General features: G+C 42.8%; 1 pseudogene; it reads right to left on the minus strand.

The window, feature by feature from the left end:
* Positions 1 to 6,222: 6,222 nt before the first annotated feature.
* Positions 6,223 to 6,344, minus strand: LOC149305690 (small nucleolar RNA SNORA35; annotated as a pseudogene).
* Between the last annotated feature and the right edge of the window lie 461 nt (positions 6,345 to 6,805).

Raw genomic sequence — 6,805 nt, forward strand, 5'->3', positions numbered from 1 at the left:
TTTTTTGACGGTTCAGGACCGTCAAAGGTCATTTAGTGACCTTCTTGTTATGACGGTCCTGAACCGGCAAAGGTCGCAAAGGGGTTAAACTAGGTTTTAATACCTAAACCATAGGTTCCCAAGTACCTCAAGACATTTGTAACCTAGGAAACCGCTCCCTGGTCTCTCTAAACGATATCACGTTATATTACATTATCACTACACAACTGTACAGTTTTAAAAAACAAAACACAAACATTGTGAAAAGAGGTGAACTATCACTGTTCCAGAAACTGCATTAGAATGTAAAAATGTTAACATGTCCAAATGCTTAGGGCTGAGACTGGTGATGTTGCCTGCAGCAGAGGAGAGGAGCTCTGATGGCATGGAGGTGTCTGGCATACACAAGAATGATTTTGCCAGTTTTGCCAAGGTTAGGCTATTTCTCTCGGTTACCATTCCGCCTATTCAAAGGGTTTCTCTCCTTGGCAAGGGGCCTCTCCAAAATAAACCCGGACCTCATTTCTTATTTCAAAATTAATATCCTCCTCAAGTTGCCCCTCTCTAGACTCATCATCACTGTTGCCCCCAGACTCATGGAGCGAGTCAAGTAGAGATGCTGCAGATGTCAAGGGCGCATCAATTCTATTTACAGGCGAAGTGGTCGTTTATCACTGCACCATCTCCCTTCTTACAGCAAGCGCCTCGTCTGTACTTTTGCCTGTACACTTATGATTTGCTCTGGTGTTAAAAATTTCAATTTTCTAAATCTTAAGTCCAGGGTAGAGGAAATAGTGTTTGGGACCTTTTGAAAAATGACCTGTTGAAATAGGCATTGGACCGCTACAGCACCTTCACAAGTGCAAGCTTGGAAAATAGTGTATGGCCGCTCATGAATACAGTAGCGCATTCAAAGGGCTTAAGAGCACTGAAAAGTTATCCCAGAAGACTCAGCTGGCCTGGTTTTAATTCCAGATAATGTTTGCTCCTTTGTGTAACTGATGGGTCAGACAGAGTGGCAGTTACTGGCACCTTTGTTCAATGAGCCTGTAAACCATATAGTAAGTGCTATTCCATCTTGTGCATACATCTTGCAGAAGCTTGTGCTCCGCTGTACCCATTTGCTTCTCCTTCAACTTGCTGCTGGCTAGCTCACTTTTTTAAGATGTTCAACTAGTCCTCTTACAGCACTAACTACTCTCTGAATTCCTGAATGGTTCAATGCAACACCAGCTGCAAGGTGTGGCCAGTGCAGCGGATAATGGTCCACCCATGCTTGTCCTCCAGGATGTTCACACCAGCACAATGACAATTATTTTTTAGCTGGAATGTTTGCTGCTGTATGCCACTTCCAGAGGCATGTTAGTGAGGCAGATAGAAGACATCTTCTAATCATCACCTATGTAGTGGCATGTAATGCCAAGGTAAGCCTTGGTAGCTTCACTTGTTGATGGCATCCTTTACATTCTGAGATGCCTCTTTGTACTATTTTGGTAAAATGAGTTCTTGAGGGAAGAGTATATCCAGGGCTTAGTACATTGACCATGCTTTTGAATCCTTGGTCTACAGCACCTAGGTTGTCATCACAAAGGACAGGAGTAACATGACGTGCTTGGATAAAGTCAAGAGGCTTCTCCTTTACTTCATAATGGTGAGGGCATCGTTTGAAGTGGGAGGCACGTCGTGAAGTTTTGAAGGAGCGGACCTCAGATGACGTACGCATCCTGTCCAAGCACACATCGCCCACTATTACCCAGCCTAAGTCAAGTCTTTGTGCATAAGGAACGTCGTCAGGTCCATCGCACTGTTCACGTACTTTATGTACTCTGAGAATGTCTCTTCCTAGCAGAACCATAATTTCAGCACTTGTGTCCATTGCAGGAATCTCATCAACAAGGTGCCTTAAGTGAGGATGATAATATGCGGCTTCTGGAGTGGGAATCTCTTCCCTTTCGCCTGGTATCTTGTCATACTCAACTAATGTTGGTAGGGGTATGTCCTCTCCCTCCTTGATGTGAGAGACCATGAACTCATCAACCCTTCTGCCGAAGGTTTCTACTTGACCAGAACAGGTCCTGAGAGTATACGGTGTGGCGTGACCCTCTATGCCAAAGATCTCAAAGAATTTAGGCTTAACCAGGGATCTATTGCTCGGTTCATCTATTATGGCATACATTCTAGTAGCTTTCTCAGGATGGTCCTTCGGGTATATCTTGACTAGGCATACCTTGGCACAGCATTTGTGATCCAAGCCCTCTCCACAGACTTCTGTGCGTGAAGATGGAACATTATCTTTGGCTGGAGCACGACCTTGTTGCTCCCCGCCATAATTTAAGGCAGGGGGGGAAGGTAGGTAACTGCTGTAGGTTGTCTGGAAGTGGAGTAGGATGCATAGCTGTAACATGTCTGTCGCTACTGCATTCTGTGCACTTGATAACGACTTTACAGTCTTTAGCGAGATGGCTATAAGAAGAACAGAATTTGAAGCAAATTCCAAGTTTCTGGAGAATCTCCCTGCTCTCTTGTAAAGTCTTTGCCCTAAGCCCACGACATTTCTTAAGAGGGTGAGGCTTCTTGTGAATAGGACACTGACGATTAGGGTCTTTATCTCTGTCATCCACAACACCCTGATCACTAGGTGAGGTAGCGGAGGGTGAGATGTCTGTTCTCTTGACAGATATTGCTCTATTAAAATCTCTACGTTTAGGTACAGTTTTATCGTACCTTGATGATGAACCAGGCAAGTTGGGTTCACTGAAACTGAAGCTGAGGTCGTTTCCCATCCTGGCTTAATCACTAATGAACCTGCAAAAGTATGAGAATGGAGGAAAGGATACGTTATAGTCTCATTTGTACCTTGAACCCTGTTGTGCCCATTTCTCTTGCAGGCCATATGGCAGTTTAGACACCACTGGGTTGACACCATGAGCAGTGTCCAGGAAGCTTAGTCCAGGTAGACGTGGGTCTGTCTTTGCCAACTCTACCTCCATGAGCAGGTCACTCAGATCTTGCAGCTTGCAATAGTCTTTGCTAATTTTGGGAAGTTTTGCAGTCTCTTGAATAGAGCGCTTTCTATGGCTTCAGAGCTACCATAGGCATGCTCAAGTCTTGCCCATGCAGCAACAAGACCTGCATCTGGGTGGTCAACGTGTACTTTTCGCAGTCTTAACACGATCTGCAGATTCTGGTCCCAGCCACTTTATGAGCAAATCAAGTTCTTCCTTAGCAGTAAGGTTGAGATAAGCAATAGCAGCCTTGAAGGTTGATCTCCAGGCCCTGTAGCTCTCTGCACAATCGTCAGACCTTGAGAGGCTAGTGTTAATGAGCTCACGGCGTACCATATATCTGGCAAAGTCATTCAAATCTGATTTCTCACTCTTTGGTGCCAAAGTAACTTGTGGAACCCCTTGGGTGTAGAAGTTCTCTGGTGATGTAGGGTGAGGTTTATGTAAAACGATGGTAAAATGATGTTGCATGAGCGTTTAACTGTGGTGTAGTCTCTAAGGCTTGTGCTGGCTGTGGCTTGAGTTGCAGCTTGTCACTGGAAATCACGTTGTTGGCAGGAGTTGATGTGGTTTTCTGCGTAGAAGTACCTGTGTTATAGAGTTAAGAGGTAACAATGTTGTTAGTAGGAGGTGCAGGGAATGACTATGTCTTTGTAAATGTTATGCTTTAGTACGTATTCACTGGTGCGTTCAACTGGATCTTCCAGTTCTGCTGGAATAAGACAGTCCGAATTAGTGCTTTGTCCCATTGCTTGTTCAAGTACTTTAAGCCTTGCCAGGGAAGCTGCTTCCTCCCCTTCCATTTGCAAAATCTTTATTTGGGAATCTGCCTCTGCTTGTTGAGCTGCCTTCCTTGCTTGCTTCTACCTCTGCTTGCTTTCTGGCGAAAGAGCTTTGCTTTTTTTGATTCGGCATCAGCGCGGGCCTCTATTAGCTTGTCGCTTAATGTAGAACTTCTGGAGCAAGAGGATCTAGAAGAAAGTGCAGTGCGGTTGGTTGAAGTGGATCTGTGAATTCTGGTCTCCTGCAGTTGAATAATGCGGAGTTCTGCCTTAAGCTTAGCATTTTGCACTGCGAGATCCCTTTGTTGGTTCAGTGCATTGATCCTGGTCAGTTCTGCTGAAGAATCCTCAGCTCTCATATGCAGCAAATAGGCGATTTATAGAGTCTCTTAATTCAGTGTGACAACTGACATGCAGTGTGAGGTTCTGTCCCAGAGGTCTGACAGATTACTGGAGAACTCATCTCTAGTGGCTTCATAGTTTTCCCTGAGTTTCTGTGTTGGTATTATTGTACGTTTGGGTCGTACACTCTGTTCCGTAATATCTGCCGGATCTGTTCCCTGTACGACTACCGGTTCGGCAGCATGATGTATCTGTGTTGATTCAGCCATAAGAGTGTTCAGAGTCTTGTCTAGACATTTTACGAAAAATTGTACTGTCTCTTTAAGAAGATGAACAGCAGCTTAGACAGGTGAGGTAACGCAGTTTAATGTAGAGAGGCAGTTTTCAACATTCACGTGAAGTGCAGTAAGCTTACGCGACCATGTGCTTCACAAGATGGTGGATAGCACTGAGTTTGATTGCAGATTAGGTACACACATATACACAGCAGGCTGTAGAAATTCTACACATCTTTTGACTATTCTGACTCCGATTGTTGTGATAGCGATCTATCCCTTGTAAGACCTCTATGCTTGGCCTGAATAAGCAGATATAACCACTGCAGACAATCCTTGTCAGATAGCTGAACTCGCCAATACCGGTTTTCATGCAAGAGCTGGTTTATTCTGTACAACAAACAACTGAATACAGCAGAATGAATGGATTTCAGTATTATGCGGTCAAAAGATGATGCTTTCCTAGCTTAGCATGCAGAATACATTTGTCCCTGTTACATGTGGCAGATACAAGCAGCCATGATACAGGAAGTGCCTCACTAGAGAGCAGGGGTGGGATTTACATGAAAAGGAAATGTGATAAGTGCATTACCAAAAAGGGCCAGAAGATGGCAGCTAACTAACCATAGAGAAATCCATAGTAAATGGATTAACCCCTTAAGGACCGGGCTCATTTTTGCGTTTTGTACCCTGTGGGACCGAGGCTGTTTTGACACTTTTGTGGTGCTTGTGTTCAGCTGTAATTATCTCCTCACCCATTTAGTGTACCCACATAAGTTTTATATATTTTTTTCAGGACAAGATGGGCTTTCTTCAGATACCATTATTTTGATTGTATCATCTTATTTACTATAAAAAAAATAAAAAAAACATGGTGAAAAATTGAAAAAACACATTTTATGACTTTTATTTGAAAAATCTTTTACTCACCTAAAAAAGCAAGTAAAAAACTAGCTAAATAGATTCTACTACTTGTCCTGAGTTTTTGCTGTTTTTTGTAAGTTATAGGGCCATAAGTACAAGCAGCGTTTTATGATTTTCAAACCTTTAATAAATCTGGTCAGTCTGCCTCCATCTCCTCTTTGGAACATCATTAAAGCCGGGTAATTCAATTTAACCCCGTCAAACCATATATTTTTGAAAACTAGACACCCCAGGGTATTCCAAATGCTGTTATTTTAACCCTTGCCATGCACCAATTATACAACCACACTTTGTCAAACTTTGTAATAGTAATTTTTTTTATTTTTTTCACACAAATTGTAATTTAGTTATAAATATACAGGTCCTGGTATATGTCACTGTCAAACAACCCCCCAATATGTGTTCAGCAACATCTCCTGAGTACAGTGATACCCCACATGCATGGGTTTGTCAGATTGTTTGGCTGGTAAAAGGCTACTTTTGGGGCATGCGTAATTCAAGTTTTCAACACAGACTTTTAGCATCTGGTCATTCTGCCTACATCTCCTCTTTGGAATATCTTTGAAGCCGGTTAACTCAGTTTAACCCCGTCAAACCATATATTTTTGAAAACTACCCCCAGGGTATTCCAAATGCTGTTATTTTAACCCTTGCCATGCACCAATTATACAACCACACTGTCAAACTTTGTAATAATTTTTTTTTATTCTTTTTTTCCACACAAATTGTACTTTAGTTATAAATATACAGGTTCTGGTATATGTCACTGGCAAACAACCCCCCAATGTGTGTTCAGCAACATCTCCTGAGTACAGCGATACCCCACATGCATGGGTTTGGCAGGTTGTGTGGGGGCTAAACTGTAACATTTGAGACATTCGTAATTCACTGTTTACAACATCCGGTCAAAACTTGGTTTGTACCCAACTTTCAGATGGGGCAGAAGAAAGCCTTTCTCCAAGAAGGGATTTGATCTAGCACCTTAAGCGATTCCCTCATGCCATGGGAAAGGACACAGGGGTCACTTGTCAGTGCAAATTAGTGCAAAAAAATGGCGCAGCAAAAAACATCAAAACAGCAGTAAATGGGGAAAAAATACAAATGTAGAGCAGGAAAAAAAAAATTAAAAATGGGCAGCAGTGTGGTACAGCTTGAAGCAGTTACCGACACAGAGTGCAGGTTTTCCAGGGCAATCTGGACAGTAGAATGGGGTGTCCTTTCTTTGCCCCCTGCTGTAGCATACCCTGCATCTCTTTTGGGGATTCTGCTTCTTCTCTGTAGGAGGAATTTTAAAAATAAAATGGGTAGCCCCAATTCACGGGGACCAGGTGCATCTTGGTACAAGATATCCGAAATTACTCGAAGCTGAAATTGCAAAAAAGTCATTCTGGGATTTGCTTTTTCATGCAACAAAAAAGGATTGTAGGTTGCAATTTGCATTAGATGAATTGCAACCTTCTTGTACCAGGCCTTTGTCTTCCTCAAAATTAGGTAGGGC

This window comes from Sceloporus occidentalis, unplaced genomic scaffold (genome assembly GCF_023333645.1).
Source record: "Sceloporus occidentalis isolate IW3139 unplaced genomic scaffold, rSceOcc1.0.p SCAF_11, whole genome shotgun sequence".
Lineage (NCBI taxonomy): Eukaryota > Metazoa > Chordata > Lepidosauria > Squamata > Phrynosomatidae > Sceloporus > Sceloporus occidentalis.